The sequence below is a fragment of the Mustela nigripes genome, chromosome 5 (genome assembly GCF_022355385.1).
Source record: "Mustela nigripes isolate SB6536 chromosome 5, MUSNIG.SB6536, whole genome shotgun sequence".
Lineage (NCBI taxonomy): Eukaryota > Metazoa > Chordata > Mammalia > Carnivora > Mustelidae > Mustela > Mustela nigripes.
This window is the reverse complement of record NC_081561.1, coordinates 15,922,789-15,937,811: the sequence shown is the minus strand read 5'-3', so window position 1 is coordinate 15,937,811 and position 15,023 is coordinate 15,922,789. Positions and strand designations below refer to the sequence as shown.

The following is a 15,023-nucleotide window of genomic DNA, read 5'->3' as shown; positions in this document are numbered from 1 at the left end:
TTTTTAATGCTTTCTATCTTAATCTCCTACCAAAGGTAACAAAAGGAAAGCCACCGGATTGCATGCTGTGTGTGTGTGTTTGTGTGTGTGTGTGTGTGTGTGTGTGTTCATGGACATGTCAGGCAGCAGAACAAGCTAGATTTCTACGTGAATACGGACATGGGGATGAATCGGCATGCCTATGAGGCTGTGTGTGTGTGCATCCGTGAATGTGCGTGCATGCATGGGGATAGCCACAGACGCGACACGTAGGTGTGTCTGTGTTGCATCTGTTGTATACACCCTAACATAGAAAAGACACATGGATAGGACTTAGGGCGCAACGGCATATACTGTTGCAACCAAAGTGCATGATGTGACATCAGGCATGTTGGAGAGCGTTTGCTTGTTCATCACAGAGAACAATGGTAGGAGTTAAATAGTAACAGGTTGAAGTGTCAAGAAGTATCTAAAAATAAAAATTCTCTATTGTTTGCTGCTCTTGCAATAAGGCAAGGTCTCTTTGTGTGTTGGATGTGTCTCTGCTTGCTGGGAGTTCAAAATGCTTTGGATAAAGAATGTTACAGAGTGTAATTTGTGACAGAAGATGTGCCCCAATTGTTTGTTTAGTATTCTGGAGGATATCTGCAGGTCTGAACGCGGAAAAGAACAGCTTTGTTTGGAAAATACAGTAGGAGCGGTACAAGAAAACTGAATTAAGTAAAGAAACTTAGGGAGTGCATCTCTGATTGATGATGCTTCTTATTTGCTCTTCATTATTCCCTGTGAAGGCATAAAAACTATGAAATTGCATTTGGAAACTGGATTAAGATAAATGGCTTCTCAGATTTTTTTTTTTACCTTAGCTCTTTCCAATTTTCTTCGTAAAGTATATAGTCACTATATAAAGAGTCTGTGTTTATTACATTAAATCTTCCTAAAAAGCATGCCCTTGAGGTTTGATTTTAAGAATTAGTTTAGAAGATACAGAGGCAGGGTATACCTGCTAATAACCGTGTTACGGTATTTGTCTCTAGATATTTTATATGCCCACTTATTTTTATTATTTTATAGAGCAATGGTGTAAAAGGGAATGAAACATTGTTTTTCTTAAGGCAGTTTTTTTTTCTCCTACCACCCTACTCTTTTTTCTCTAGGCAGAGTTTAGTGTAGTCACATTTGAGCTCTTGTGTTATTCCTCCAAATATTTTTTTAAGTGAGTTTTCCTTTTTTTTTTTTAAAGATTATTTTTTTATTTATTTGACAGAGAGAGTGATCACAAGTAGGCAGAGAGGCACGCGGAAGCAGAGGGGAGCAGGCTCCTCACTGAGCAGAGAGCCCTATGTGGGGCTTGATCCCAGGACCCTGAGATCATGAGCTGAAGGCAGAAGCTCAACCCACTGAGCCACCCAGGTGCCCCACTCCAAATATTTTTATCAGGGACTGGTAGATACACACACATGAATCTCTATTAACTAGACTGCAAATCTGAAATAAGGAACTGTTTATTTGTTATAACTCTGGCACCTAAGTTAAGGCCATGAACATTATCAGTCGAGTGACTGAATCAGTCAGTCAATGAGTCAGACACCTACTGTGTCTCTATCATTGTCTTAGACACAAGGGAAAATATCTAAGAATAGGATGTGGCCATATTTGCTCTAATCGGGCCTAAAATTTAGCTGGGGGTTAGAACAGCTCTCATGATGAAATAATAGTGGACTGCAATCAAAGAATAAAATAAATCTCCATGAGTCCATATTGATATAAGTAAATAATTGAATAAGTAAATTGGTAGGGCAAAAGAATTCTCCTTATGGAAGAATTCCAATAAATAAACAAATAAATGAGAGGCATCATTAGAACCCATAGCAGTAGATGTCATAGGAAAGTTCCACTGATGAATGCTAGAGCTGGTGAGCCAAAGATTAAGGAGAAACAGCATATATGTAGCATCGTAAACTATCTCCCTCCAAAATACTTAGTAATCACAAAAAGAAGTAGGTAACTCCACCTAGAGAATCCTGACGGACTTGCCCTAACTAAGTGAGTAAGTTTTAGGGCCACCAATAATGCATACCGACATTGGGTGCCCCTTCATGGGAAATGCTGAGAAGGACACACCGCTGCTGTGGTATCCTTCCCATTCCTGTGTCATCCCACTCTAATCCAGAGAAAATAGCCAACCCAAGTTGAAGAACATTCTAGAAAACAGTTGATGATGAGTACTCTTTGAAAGTGTCATGGTCTTAAAGATAAGGATTGAGGGACTGCACAGATTGGAGGAGACAGGATGTGTACAGGTCCTGTGAAAACCTAGATGGGCTCCTGAAACAGAACAAGGATGTGAGTGGAAAAAACTGGTGAAATCTTAAGAAATTCCATGATTTAGTTGGTAGTGTTGACCAGGCTTAATGTTCTAGTTTTGATCATTGTCCCATGATTATGTAAGATTTGAACATAAAGCCTGGTGCTGGGGACAGATAACTCAGTACTATTTTTGCAACTGCCTATAAATCTAAAGTTATCTTTATGAAAATCTAGCTGAGGAAACAGTACCAATCCCCAAGGAGCAATACATGACCGTATACAACCGAGAATTTGCAGGAGGCAAGGCAGGTGTGTGTCAGTGAGTGTTGAGAGGAAGAGGGTATGGCTGGAGGGGTGAGGGGTCAGGACGAGTTTCATAGGAGAAGCACCTGGAAAGCAGGTGTAGAGGTGATGGGTGCTGCAAACAGGGATAGGTCTGGGGGTACCTGGGGGGCTTAGTTTGTTGAGCATTCAACTCTTTATTTCCGCTCAGGTCATGATCTCCGGGTCATGAGATCTAGCCCTACGTCAGACTCCATGCTCAGTGGGGAGACTGCTTGAAGATTCTGTCCCTCTCCCTCTGCCCCTTACCCCCTATGTGCTCTCTCTCTCTCTCTCTCTTTCAAATAAATAAATATATTTTTTTAAAAAGGTAAAATAGGGATGGATCTAAGAGCAGGGACAAAGGCTCGAGGGAGGGATGTAGGTCACCTGTGTGGGAAAGGTGGAGAGGCTGGCCGAGGGATGTGTGCACTGTTGCTGGAGATCAGCATGAAAGGAAGCTGGACCCGAGGGGAGGACAGAGGAGAGGGCGACTAAGTTGTGGCATTGGAGTTGGAAGCTCATGGGGCAGGTGACGTGGTTGCAAATTCTTGCTCAAGGAAGTGACCCAGTGAGCTGGTACATATATAAAATTGGCAAAAGCATGTCGAGCTGGCTGGGACTTGGGAAAGATGAGGACAGGTGAGTTAGGAGTGAGATAGGTAAGGAGGGCTTACAGACGCCGCCACCCAGCCATGGTCCAACCCTACTGAGTTTTTCAGCATTGCAGTGGCCGGTGAGCCCTTGGACTGCGTCTCCTTTGAGCTATTGGCAGACAAAGTTCCTAAGACAGCAGGGAATTTTCCTGCTCAGAGCATCGGGGAGGAAGGATTTGGTTGTAAAGCTTCTTGCTTTCACAGGATTGTTCTGGGTTCTCTGCACGGGGGTGGTGACGTCGTCACTTGCCATCACGGCCTGGGAGGCCGATCCTTCGGCAGAGAGGAAGTAGATGATGAGAATTTCATCCCAAAACACACGGGGCCTGGCGTCTTGTCCATGGGGGATGCTGGACCCAACACGAATGGTTCCAGGGTGTTCATCTGGCAAGACTGAGTGGTTGGATGGCAAGTGTGTGGTCTTTGGCAAAGTGAGCGAGGACAGGAGGACTGGGTCCAGGAATGCGGCACTTTGGGTCCAGGAGTGGCAGGACCAGCAAGAAGATCACCATTGCTGACTGTGGACAAATGTAAATCTGGCTTGCGTGTTATCTTAGCCACCCGACCATTCCTTCTGTCCTCAAGAGAGCCCCCCCCATCACCCCCAACTGCTCCAAACATCCTGTAAGCTGTGTGTTCTCGCTAGGGTCCTGTGGGTCCATATTTTCCTGAACTCCCCTCCAAGTGTAGCTGGACCGCAGAGTTAAGTAAACAGTATCAGACCTCTTCTCACAAGAGGCCCTAAGAAGCTATTCATTTGAGGCCTGGGGAGGGGCAGGAGGGTCAGGAAAAAGAAGTAGGAGCCTATCTAAAAGCCCTGGAAGAGGTAGACTTGTAGAACTTAGTGGTGGATGGAGGTAGGGCATGAAGAAGGAGAAGTCAAAGATGATTCCCCGGTCAAGCTCACAGGACAGACAGGTGATGCAGGTGTCTGTAATTGAAATAATTCCATCAGCAGGTATTTGAGGATGTACATTGAGGAATTATGTGTTCTAGGCAAAGAGGGGAGATGAAAAAGCTGCCAGTGAAACACGAACAGGAAAGCCCATGGCTTGAGCTGGGCCGAACGGCTTCATAAGTGACCAGCTCACTTGCTGGGGAGGGGGTGGTGGTCCCTGTCCTCCAGATGAAAAGAAGGGAGGAGATTTGAGGCGATTGCGGTCTTCCTAACAGCAGCCATGGACAGTGTTAGGGTTTTTTTTTCAAGTTGACATTTCTCTCTGCTTCATAAAGATGTCAAGCCTACTGTTCAGTCTACTCACCAAAAACCCTATTAAATCACCATTCTGCTTGGAAAAACCCCACACGTACTCTTTGAACTCTGCCAAGATAGAGACCCTGGGTCCCAATGGTCCCAGACACAAAAGTTAAAATACTATACGAGCACAAGGAACTTTCTAGAAGAAATAGAAAATTAAGGTGGGGCGCTGAAGGCTTAGGCTCCCAATCTTTTGGCACTGTGTCTTCTGGACTTGTTTTATATAATGATGCCCATCGGGCAGACCCTTCGTTAATGTTGTTCTGCTCAGATTTGGCTGTGTTCTTCTCTTGGGCTTGTCCCTTCTCTGTGTTACTTAGCAAAGGGTTTCTGTATCCTTCATTCTTTTGTTTTCATCATTTATTTCACAATTTTCCACTTAAGCCTCAAAGATGACTATATATATGTATGTATATATATATATACATGTCCATAAATGTATGTGTGTATATATATATAAAAATATGTGTGTATATATATGTGTATGTGTGTATATGTGTGTATATATATATATATATATATATATATATATATACTTTTTTTTTTAAATCTCTGCCACAAGCTGGTAGCCTTCTCATCAGCAGCTATGAGCTGTTACCACACAGTCGGAATCAGTCTTGGGGCTTGACTAACATTAGGCTTGGGGCCGAAGAGTGGGTGTATTCACTTCGTACTCCCTTGGACTTACGCATTTGATTATGCCTGGTAGTAACCGGATTTACGTATTAAAGGCCTTTGCAGGTTATTTCCATTCCTCTCCCAATCAACATTTTTTTTTAAGTTATGTTTCTTAAACATTGAGTTCTTGCCCCCTTTTTTTTGATATTAGTCAATGGTTAGACAAAAAGAGACCATAAATAGACATTTGATTGAGAAAAGGAAACTGAAGACCAAGTCAGCCCCTTTTGGGGTTACCTGGATGTGGAAATCGCTCGGTATTCTTACAGGCATGCAATTGTGGTGGTTCTGATTCTGGTGCAGAATAACGCATTGCGTATCACTTTTGCAGCGTGTAAACCTCAGCTCCAAACATCTTAATGATGAGAGCACTCCATGAACTACGAATTGCCTACAGTGTTACTTGAAACATGGTTTAAATGGCGGTGTGTTTCATAATACGAACAGGTGTTTTGTGTAGAATTAAAAAGAAATGATGTCTTTTGTAGAGTGGACATGGGCAGTGACACTCTATGGAGTGAGCACGAGGTCCGGACCCCTCTATGTTCAAACTAGCAGGGTGACGAATCTTTGTATGGTCTTTGTGTGGATGTCAGTATTTGTTTCATAAGGAATTTAGTTCTATATTTTAATCATAGTCAGTGCTTCCATATAAAGGTGCTTCCTTTGTCCACTGGTTCTTCCCACAGAGCCGTATACACCAGTCGGCACCGTATCAGAGTACCCGATGCATCCGAGTAGAGTGCATTCGCGACAGTGGCTGTCTGCTTTTCCTTTAGTGGCAGAAGTCGGTGTCATATGCTGAAATTAGGGAACGATTTGGGACTTAATCTCAGAAGCTTGTAAGGTTAACAAACGCAGGCACAATTCCTGCTCTATAACCCTCAGCGGAGCCCCATAGGGATTGAGAAACCTATCAGGCTATCCTTTGTCACAGAGTTCATACAAGCATATTATACAGGTTAATTCTTTTTTTTTTTTTTTTTTTAAGAGAGAGAGCATGAGTGAGGAGGGGAGGGGCAGAGGGAGAGAGAATCCCAAGCAGGTTCCATGCCCTGTGTGGAGCCCAAGGCAGGGCTCGATCTCCCAATCCTAAGATCATGACCTGATTGGAAATCAAGAGTCCAAGGCTTAACTGACTGAATCAGCCGGATGACCCTATACAGGTCAATTCTTTAATTTTTCAGGATGCTCCATGGGAAGTGAATGGTCACTTCACTTAGCGGACCTTTCAGAAACGCAACAAAGAGGGGAGGGTGGAGAGTGCTAGAAAATTCCCGCGGGAGAAGCAAGGATAGAGAGCCAAGTCTTAGGAATGAACAAAATCAAAGTTCTGTCTTTAGTTAGAGCCTGTCCTATACCCTGTAACCTTCAGTAATGTAATCAGGGGGATACATTCCGAGTAAAAGGTGGGTGTGGTCGCGGGTCCCATCCCTTCTTTACTGTCATCTTTTCTTCCCGAGCTTCTCTCCTCCCCTTCCCCGTGTAAGTAAACCGAGTGAGTAAGAATGAAGTGAGCGAGCTGTTTTAACAGCTTTCACGTGATGTCACTTCTGTGAAATTTGTCATACCGTGTATATGATCCTAGTTTCCTTACCCAGTATACATACTTTTGTGACCCGCACCCACTTAGGAAATCTTCACATAGTCAGAAGAAGACTTCTCAAGGAAAAGAGGGACCAGCAGAATGATTCTATACTTGTCCCGGTAGAGGAGACCCTGGGATGCCTGGAGCCCCAATGGCTCAGCAGGACACTGACAGTGAGGTTAATAATGTAATGAGTTCACTTACCCAGTTCCCCAAGTAGATTAAAGGGAATAAGGGAGCTTTTTAGTGTTAACTGTATTGGTGAAGCACATGGAAAAACTAGAAGCATTATAAAATCTTAGTGGTGTGGGGCCATTCCTTTTTGTTTTTTTTTTTTAAGATTTTATTTATTTATTTGACAGAGAAAGAGCATAAGCAGGGGGAGTGGCAGGCAGAGGGAGAGGGAGAAGCAGGCTTCCCACTGAGCAGGGAGCCCCATCCCAGGACTCTGGGATCATGACCCGATCTGCAGGCAGAGGCTTAACTGACTGAGCCACCCAGGGGCCTTGGGCCATTCATTTTAAGAGACCAACCAACCTAGTGGATTATTTGGGGCGGGTGAACATAAAGGACCTTTTCCCAACAAGATGCAACAAAGAGAAAGGCACAGAAAGCAAGAATGGTGCATGAAGAACGCCCGCTGGTGAGAGTTAACTTCCAGGATCCACAGTTGGGGTGAACGTATCCACGGGGTGGAGACCCCCAGACCCAGACTCCTTCCATCTCAGGGCTCAGCCTCTCCCTAAGGTCACTGGGATACCTGAAGTTTCCTCTGCAGCAGTTGCGGGGAAGAGAGCGTGAGAGCTCTCATTGGAGATTTAATAATGGAAGAGGTGTACATCACTCTCTTTCATGATCCCTTGGCCAGATTTAGCCAAATGGACACACCCAACAGCCGGGAAAGGTGGGGAATGCCAACCTTTATGCCTTGGGAGGATGAGAAAGCCGGTGTGGGGAACACTAACCAGCCTCTGCTGGGTACTGGCAGGTACTGGTACCTTCTTGAGCCTGATGTCTTCCTTCAGCTCCATCCCAGCTGCTCTTGGGGGCACCCCTGGGGGAGAACCCGGTTCTTGGCAGAAGAGCACAGCTCCATCCTCGGAAAGTCAGGAGCCCACTGAGGTTGCGTGTCAGGACTCCTCATTCTTCAGACCATCTTCCTCTGAACACCCATTCCCTGATGTTCTCTTCAGTGGGAAAGAGAGCAAGCAATCGTGTGTGGCTCCACATGGAAAGTCAAAATACGGCACCCCCGCCCCCATCCTGGGCTTTAATCTGTGTCGATTGGTGAGGAAACTGCTTCTCCTTAAGTTCTTCCAACTGCACTTGCAGGGCCCTGTTCCTGTTAACATAGCTAAATTCCAAAAGAATTTCTGAGATCATCCCAGCCCTTCCAACTGTCTCATTATCCGTGTTCTATGCTGAGAGCCTGGTTTCCCCCCATCGCACTCTCTGGAGATGCTATCTCCCACCAAACTCTGAAGCAAGCGTTTACTGAACTGAACTCTCTGGAAGCTCTGGTCAGTCATCTGAGCACAAGAAGGGAAGTATGGGGGAGGGTCAACTATATAAAATTATTTGGGTGCTCTCTTCCACGCTTTGGGATGAAGTATTTAGATAGAGGGGTTCGAATGAAAGTAGGGCTAGAAGTTTATCAAGAGAGGCAGGCAGATGCCAGAAGAAAACTTTGGAAGGTCCAGGTGAGGAAGGAGAAACCTTCTCCCCACTCCCTGAAAACTCCTCTTGATTTCTGGACCTGTTGTTCCCTGCTCAACAGAGGGACAACTTGCTTAAGAGCTGTCAGTACGAGAATTTGTCAACATTATGGCCTTAATAGCTCTTGTTTGCCTTCCTGCAAAACAAAGCACTATTTATAAACTTTGTTTCTCTGAGAAAATGGGTTTGGAGTTCCAACTGACTGACTTTACAAATGAACTTTGTGTGCACAGATCATTCATAAATTGAGGACTGCCTGTACTGGGCTTGTAACCCAGAGATAACATTTATCTGTGCTTTATCAGTATGGGCTTGTCAAGTTAACTTATGTTTACTCTTTTCTGCATTCATTTTGATGATAGCCCTGCTCTTAAAATTTAATACTGTCTTTATGTTTGGAGAAACATTTCCTTTGGAGGTGCCTCAAATATTCTCGTGAATTGGGAGAGCAATTTTATTTTATCTACCCATTTATCTTTAATACGATTCATGGCTATGAAAATCTTTTCTGCAGTGAGTCTGTAAATTGAGGAAAAATCGAGAACCATTTAGAGGAAGTGGAGGAAAAAGAGTTCTTTGCTCATTACCTCAGTTTGTTAGATATCTTGCAGTATAATTACTGTGTTGGTTTGTAAAGGTTAAAGAACACTGAAGTTTATAATTCTCTTTTGTGTATGTTTTCCACACATACAAGGGGAAAAAAATCCAACACATCAAAGCAAAATGTCTTGTTAACATAAAAGTTCTGAACAGTTTATAGTTTTTCCACACAGAGACATAATTCATGGATTTTACATTTGCTTTTACAAATATCTGATGAGCCCAGTTATTTGCTCCAAGGAGCCAATTTGCAGATTACAGACCTTGTTTATCTCAAGTCTGTTTATAGGTGTAACGCCTGCACTGAACTATTCTTGCTGGCCTCATATGGTAAAGCAAAAAGGTAGAACCCTGGTCTTAGAGCTGCTCCTTCTTAGGGAACTCAGTATCCATATACAAGTGAAAAATTCTGCTGTGAGCAGAGCAGCTGACAGAATATGATCACAAATGTTACTGATGCTGTTCTGTTAGGAAGCAGAAATAGAATGCCCAGGATGGTGCAAGCTTGTCACAGTTAGATTGTCAGGGCTATGTGCTGCTGCATTGAAAAGAATACTTTGTTCCCCCCTCACACACACCCCTGCAATGGTAAGAAACTGCTTCAGCTGTTACTCTGATTTGCACTTGAGGCTCAGATGCTGATGCTAGTGTAGTTGAAATTTAGTGACTAGCAGTCATGTTTAATGGTCTTCCCCTCGTGTGGCCCTTGCTGGAAACATTTCCTTTTAGTTTTAAGTTTATGTATTTTGTTGTATCTTTTGCTGGTTCTTCTTTACTGTCAAAACTACCAGAACAATTACGATGTCATGATCTTTCTGCCCTCCCCAGTCTGCAGTCACTTTCTTCCAAATTGTCCTCATGGATTTCAGGCACCTCTACTCTATGTTAAGTGATCAGTAACTGACTAATACTTTTGAAAGGGTTTAACAGAAATTGAACTGCAGAGCTATGGTTTAATACAAAGAAGTCTACATAGGTGTGAAAGAAAGCCCTTTATGAGCTATAGATTACTATAGAAAAGTCAGGCATTATAAGTAAATACTGTCAGGTTATTACTGAGCATTGACTGTCAAAACGTATAAAAGGCAACTTATATTTTCCCCATAAGTACACTGCTTATAATGTTTCAAGTGGAGCTCGAAGTTATTCCAATACAGCAAGGGAGTGTTTGGTGGAATCCAGAGTCTTAAAAAATGCCAACAATAGTCGTTAATGAAGGAAGAACTCTTGAAGTTACCTCCTTAAGACCCCACAAGAAATATGGTACCATTTGAATTTTTCAACCTTAGCCAAATGAAAGCAGAATAAGGCATTGTCCTTCTTATATTTGGATGCAACCAATCAACAAACAAACAAAAGAAAAGCAAACCATGAAATTCTGAATGTAGAATAAAAATCATTAAGTTTAATGGATTTCTGTTTTATGAACAGCTTGAGCTTACAGCTTTCTGGATATCTGGAGATCCATGAAAGCTTTGCTGTTATTACTCAACTTAAATCTTATATAATCTTCTCTTAACTTCCGATGTCATGAAAAATCTTTTTTCTCGGGGTGCCTGGGTGGCTCAGTGGGTTAAAGCCTCTGCCTTTCTCTCAGGTCATGATCCCGGGGTCCTGGGATCGAGTTCTGAATCAGGCTCTCTGCTCAGCAGAGAGCCTGCCCCCCCCCCCCCCCAACCCCCGATCTGCCTCTCTGCCTACTTGTGATCTCTGTTGAATAAATAAATAAATAAAATCTTTTTAAAAAATCCTTTTTCTCCCTTTCTGGAGACCTCCTCCCCACCCCTCCCCGCCATGCCCTGCCAGCTTGAGTCTTGTAGGTTTCAGCACTGATAGTATTTGGATTCATTTGTAGATTATACACACCAAATGGGGTTGGCACCTCTTCATGAAAATTGGACCCAGTGGGCTACTTACAGTCACTGAATGTACTTGTCTCCATGGAAGTTTATGTATTACAGCTGACATGCCACTGACCTGTGTAACCTGTCATAAAACATGGGACTTCATCATCTGTTCTGTGCCTTTGGTCCTGAACCTTGAAGCTGAAACACATGAAGAGACTTTATTGACATTTATTTTATTTTTTTAAAGATTTTATTCATTTATTTGGCAGACAGATATCACAAGTAGGCAGAGAGGCAGGCAGAGAGGAGGAAGCAGGCTCCCCGCTGAGCAGAGAGCCTGATGTGGGGCTCGATCCCAGGACCCCGGGATCATGACCGAGCCGAAGGCAGAGGCTTTAACCCACTGAGCCCCCCAGGCACCCCAACTTTATTGACATTTAAAGAGACCCAATTAACCCTATGGAGTAAAACAGTTTTCATGGAAGTCTCTTAGAAATACTTTTGTGTTCGATTCCTGGAATGTTTGAAGACTACAGCCGGGTGTGCTTTTGGGGGTCAAAAGCCAGCACTACCCAGAAGCCTTTCAGAGCCATGCAGACATACTCTTTGCTGTTGCATTTTGTTATCGTGATGATGAGGATTGCAAATGAATAAATGGGGATTCTGACTTTTTGACCGAAGTATTCCCTTAAAAACACTGCTGACTTTTGTGGAAAACATTGATTTCCTGGAACCGATAATACTACAGGCGTGCTTTGTGTAGGCAGAGTTATTGGCGTGTTTATCAGATAAATCAAACATCAAATGGGCCACGGGGAGTGGTTTTTCAATACCTCATCCTTGCAATTTGTTCCCTAAAGAAAATCATGTTGCCTATTAACTGGAGTGGTCTGGAGAAAGCATTGCTTCTAGGGCCCCTGTCCTCGTGATGTGGAGAAGCCTAAAACCAGTGCTCCCACACGCACCCCCTCGGTATTTTTTCATAAGCTTGAAACTAGGTATGAAAAGGCCTATCCACTGAAAGCTTTTGCCTGAGAAGATCAACCAGAGATTGATTTCTAACCACTGTGCTCGTGGGGAAACCGAACGCAGTAGCTAGGACTAAAAGAAGCAGCTAGAAAGAAAAAGCAAAATGACCTCCCCGGCGCCCACCTGACAGTGTCCCCAGAGGACGAGGATCGATGTCTTCTGATATTCACAGTTAAAGAAATTGCTGGAATTCTGCATTGCATATGCGCTGCCCATCAAGATCTCTCACCCAGGCAAGACAAATGCTCTTTATTCAGGAGGTGGGAAGCAGGAGGCGTTAAGAGCTGTATAGCTGGGTTTTTTTTTAAACATACAATCTTTCATTGTTGCTTTCTTCACAGAGTTGGGCATCATCATCACCCCCCCCAAAGAACTCCCTGTGCATTAGCCGTCACTTCCCATCTCCCCCAGCCCCTCACCCCCAGCTTCTGGCAACCACTAGTCTGTTTTCTCTGTCCGTAGATTTGACTGTTCTCGACACGTCACATAGATAGAATCGGGCAGTACGTGGACTCTCGTGTTTGGCTCTTGCACTTAACATAATGTTTCCAAGCTCCGTGCCCCTGGGAGCGCGCACGCCATGCTGATTCCTTGGTAGGACTGAATTCTGTTCCATTCCGTGGAGGTGCTACATTCTCCTGACCCACTCGTGAGCTGACAGCCATTGACTGTTGTTCCTTCTTGGCTGTCATGAGTTCCTGCTGCCAGGAACTTTCCCAGACAAGCTTCTGGATGGGCATGCTTTCATTTCTCGATGTAGCTGACATGTAGGCATTTATAAATGAAGATAGTAAATGACCCCCCTCCCCCCGCCAGCCCCGCTGTCATTTGTTTGTTTCACTATTCTCTCTTCTAACCTATCTCACTTTCCAAAAAAAGATTTTCCTTGAGCAGGTGGTTGTTAGAAGAGTAAGAACCTCAATGAATTTTTCACCATGCCCAGCCACCAGACTCTTCTCCTACACACTGGATATGTGTTCCAGTATTTCTCAGACGGCTTCGCTTTCCAGATGCCAGGGCTGGGGTGTAGATGGGCCTCCTCAAACCTGAAGTGATTGAACCAAAAAGTGGGAGGAGCTGGGATTGGGACCCACGTCTATTTCACTCTTCATCACAGGGCTGTCTGCTGCCTTCCCCATCCTAAGATTAACCCACCTGTTCAGGCTCCTGTTCCCCTGCCGAGAACTCACTTTCTCTGCGTGAGCCTCCCCTCCATCTGATTTGGTTGGGAAAACTAAGAAATGTGGCACAGGACCCTTTATTACACGCTCAAGGACTGGAGCAGGCATCCGTATTCCCCCCTTGATAAAGTGATCATGTCCTTCTCTGTTTGAGCAAGGGGCTCAGTCCAGCCCAGCCCTTCTTAGGCTCTGCCCCGACACTCTGTCTCCTCACCTGAATCTCACCTCCTTGGGGCCAGACCCACACATCCTGCCACCACTACAGCCTGTTTATCCGCTCGGGCCGACGCTGCTTTACACCTGTCCACATCCGAAAACCCCAACTCCCTATGACGCCCTTCTCTGGGCACAGCTTGGGGTCTCCTGCTGCCCCTCCTGCCCACTCTCTTTGAAACTTACCACCAATCCTGCTTTCTGCAGAGAATAGTTACTCCTCCTGCTTTCTGAAACTCTCAAACATAAGTCCTTCACCTGTCTCTTCTCTTCGTTCTGCGCGGTGGCCCAGTCCCATGGCCTCAGACATAGCAGTGGGCTGACCTCCAGGATCAGATACACTGTGCACCAGACAATGCAAGCCATCAGGAATTCAGAGGAGTCTTTCAGAGGCCAGTTGGGTAGGAAGCCTGAGTTTTATAGGATGTTTCTTGAAATTCTTTTGATTTTTCATTTCCGGGAGTTTCTTTGTGTTATGCACAAGCCTATTAACTGCTTACTCCCTCCTTCGTGAACGCAGATGGGAACGCAAAAGGGTCATATTTCTCATCTATAGGACAGGAGGTTGAAATTTGGGGCTAAAACAAAGTTGCGCATTACCTGTGAATTTCAGCCACCTCTGCCCTCCAGACTGTCAGGTGGACAGTGGAAAAAAAGGCCTCTAATGGCTGAGAAGGTCATAAATGGGGAAAAATAGGAGAGACGTGTGTCTTCAAGGGATTCCAAAAAGTTCCACTTGACAGAAGAGGTGAGGACAAATGGATTTTCTGCAGTCTCTGGGAGAGGGTTAGAACGAACAGTTCTGTTTGAGTCTGAACGCGCTTTGCTTTTGCTGACTGGTCCGTTCTGCCTCAGTGCCCAGGTCTCCTTCGCAGGAAATCTGAAAGGAGCCAAGTGGGTACAGATTGGTCTCCATCTTCCTGTCCTTACCCCCCTAGATACACACCACCCCCTTAGGACAAGTGCATTAAGGAAATGTATGATGAATTCATTATAGTGTTTATCAGGACATTTTTATAGCTCTTTTTTTAACTGATGATTTTTTGTTTTGTTTTGTTTTTTATAAACATATATTTTTATCCCCAGGGGTACAGGTCTGTGAATCGCCAGGTTTACACACTTCACAGCACTCACCATAGCACATACCCTCCCCAATGTCCATAATCCTACCCCCTTCTCCCAACCCCCCTCCCCCCAGCAACCCTTAGTTTGTTTTGTGAGATTAAGAGTCACTTATGGTTTGTCTCCCTCCCAATCCCATCTTGTTTCATTGATTCTTCTCCTACCCCCTTCACCCCCCACGTTGCATCTCCACTTCCTCATATCAGGGAGATCATATGATAGTTGTCTTTCTCTGCTTGACTTATTTCGCTAAGCATGATACGCTCTAGTTCCATCCATGTTGTCGCAAATGGCAAGATTTCATTTCTTTTGATGGCTGCATAGTATTCCGTTGTGTATCTTTTGTTCTAAATTTAACTGATGGCCAATGAGAGACTTAATAATTCAATAAGTACCAATAGGCAAGTCTTAGAAATAGGCAAAATTGGCCTTTTTGGTGTCCCAAGGATAGATCTAAACAAACCTCCCGAGTTGGGACATGTCCAGCTGTTGCACTCACTGTATTCGAGTGAATTATGAAGGTGG

The 15,023-nt window shown here is 44.3% G+C and overlaps 1 protein-coding gene and 1 pseudogene across 6 annotated transcripts in view; both read left to right on the top strand.

Annotated features, from left to right (window-relative positions):
• The window catches only part of LOC132018533 (peptidyl-prolyl cis-trans isomerase A-like), a 4,115-nt pseudogene extending 315 nt beyond the window's left edge, over positions 1–3,800 (top strand).
• The window catches only part of ATXN1 (ataxin 1), a 401,017-nt gene that overhangs the window by 164,857 nt on the left and 221,137 nt on the right, over positions 1–15,023 (top strand). The window lies entirely within an intron of this gene.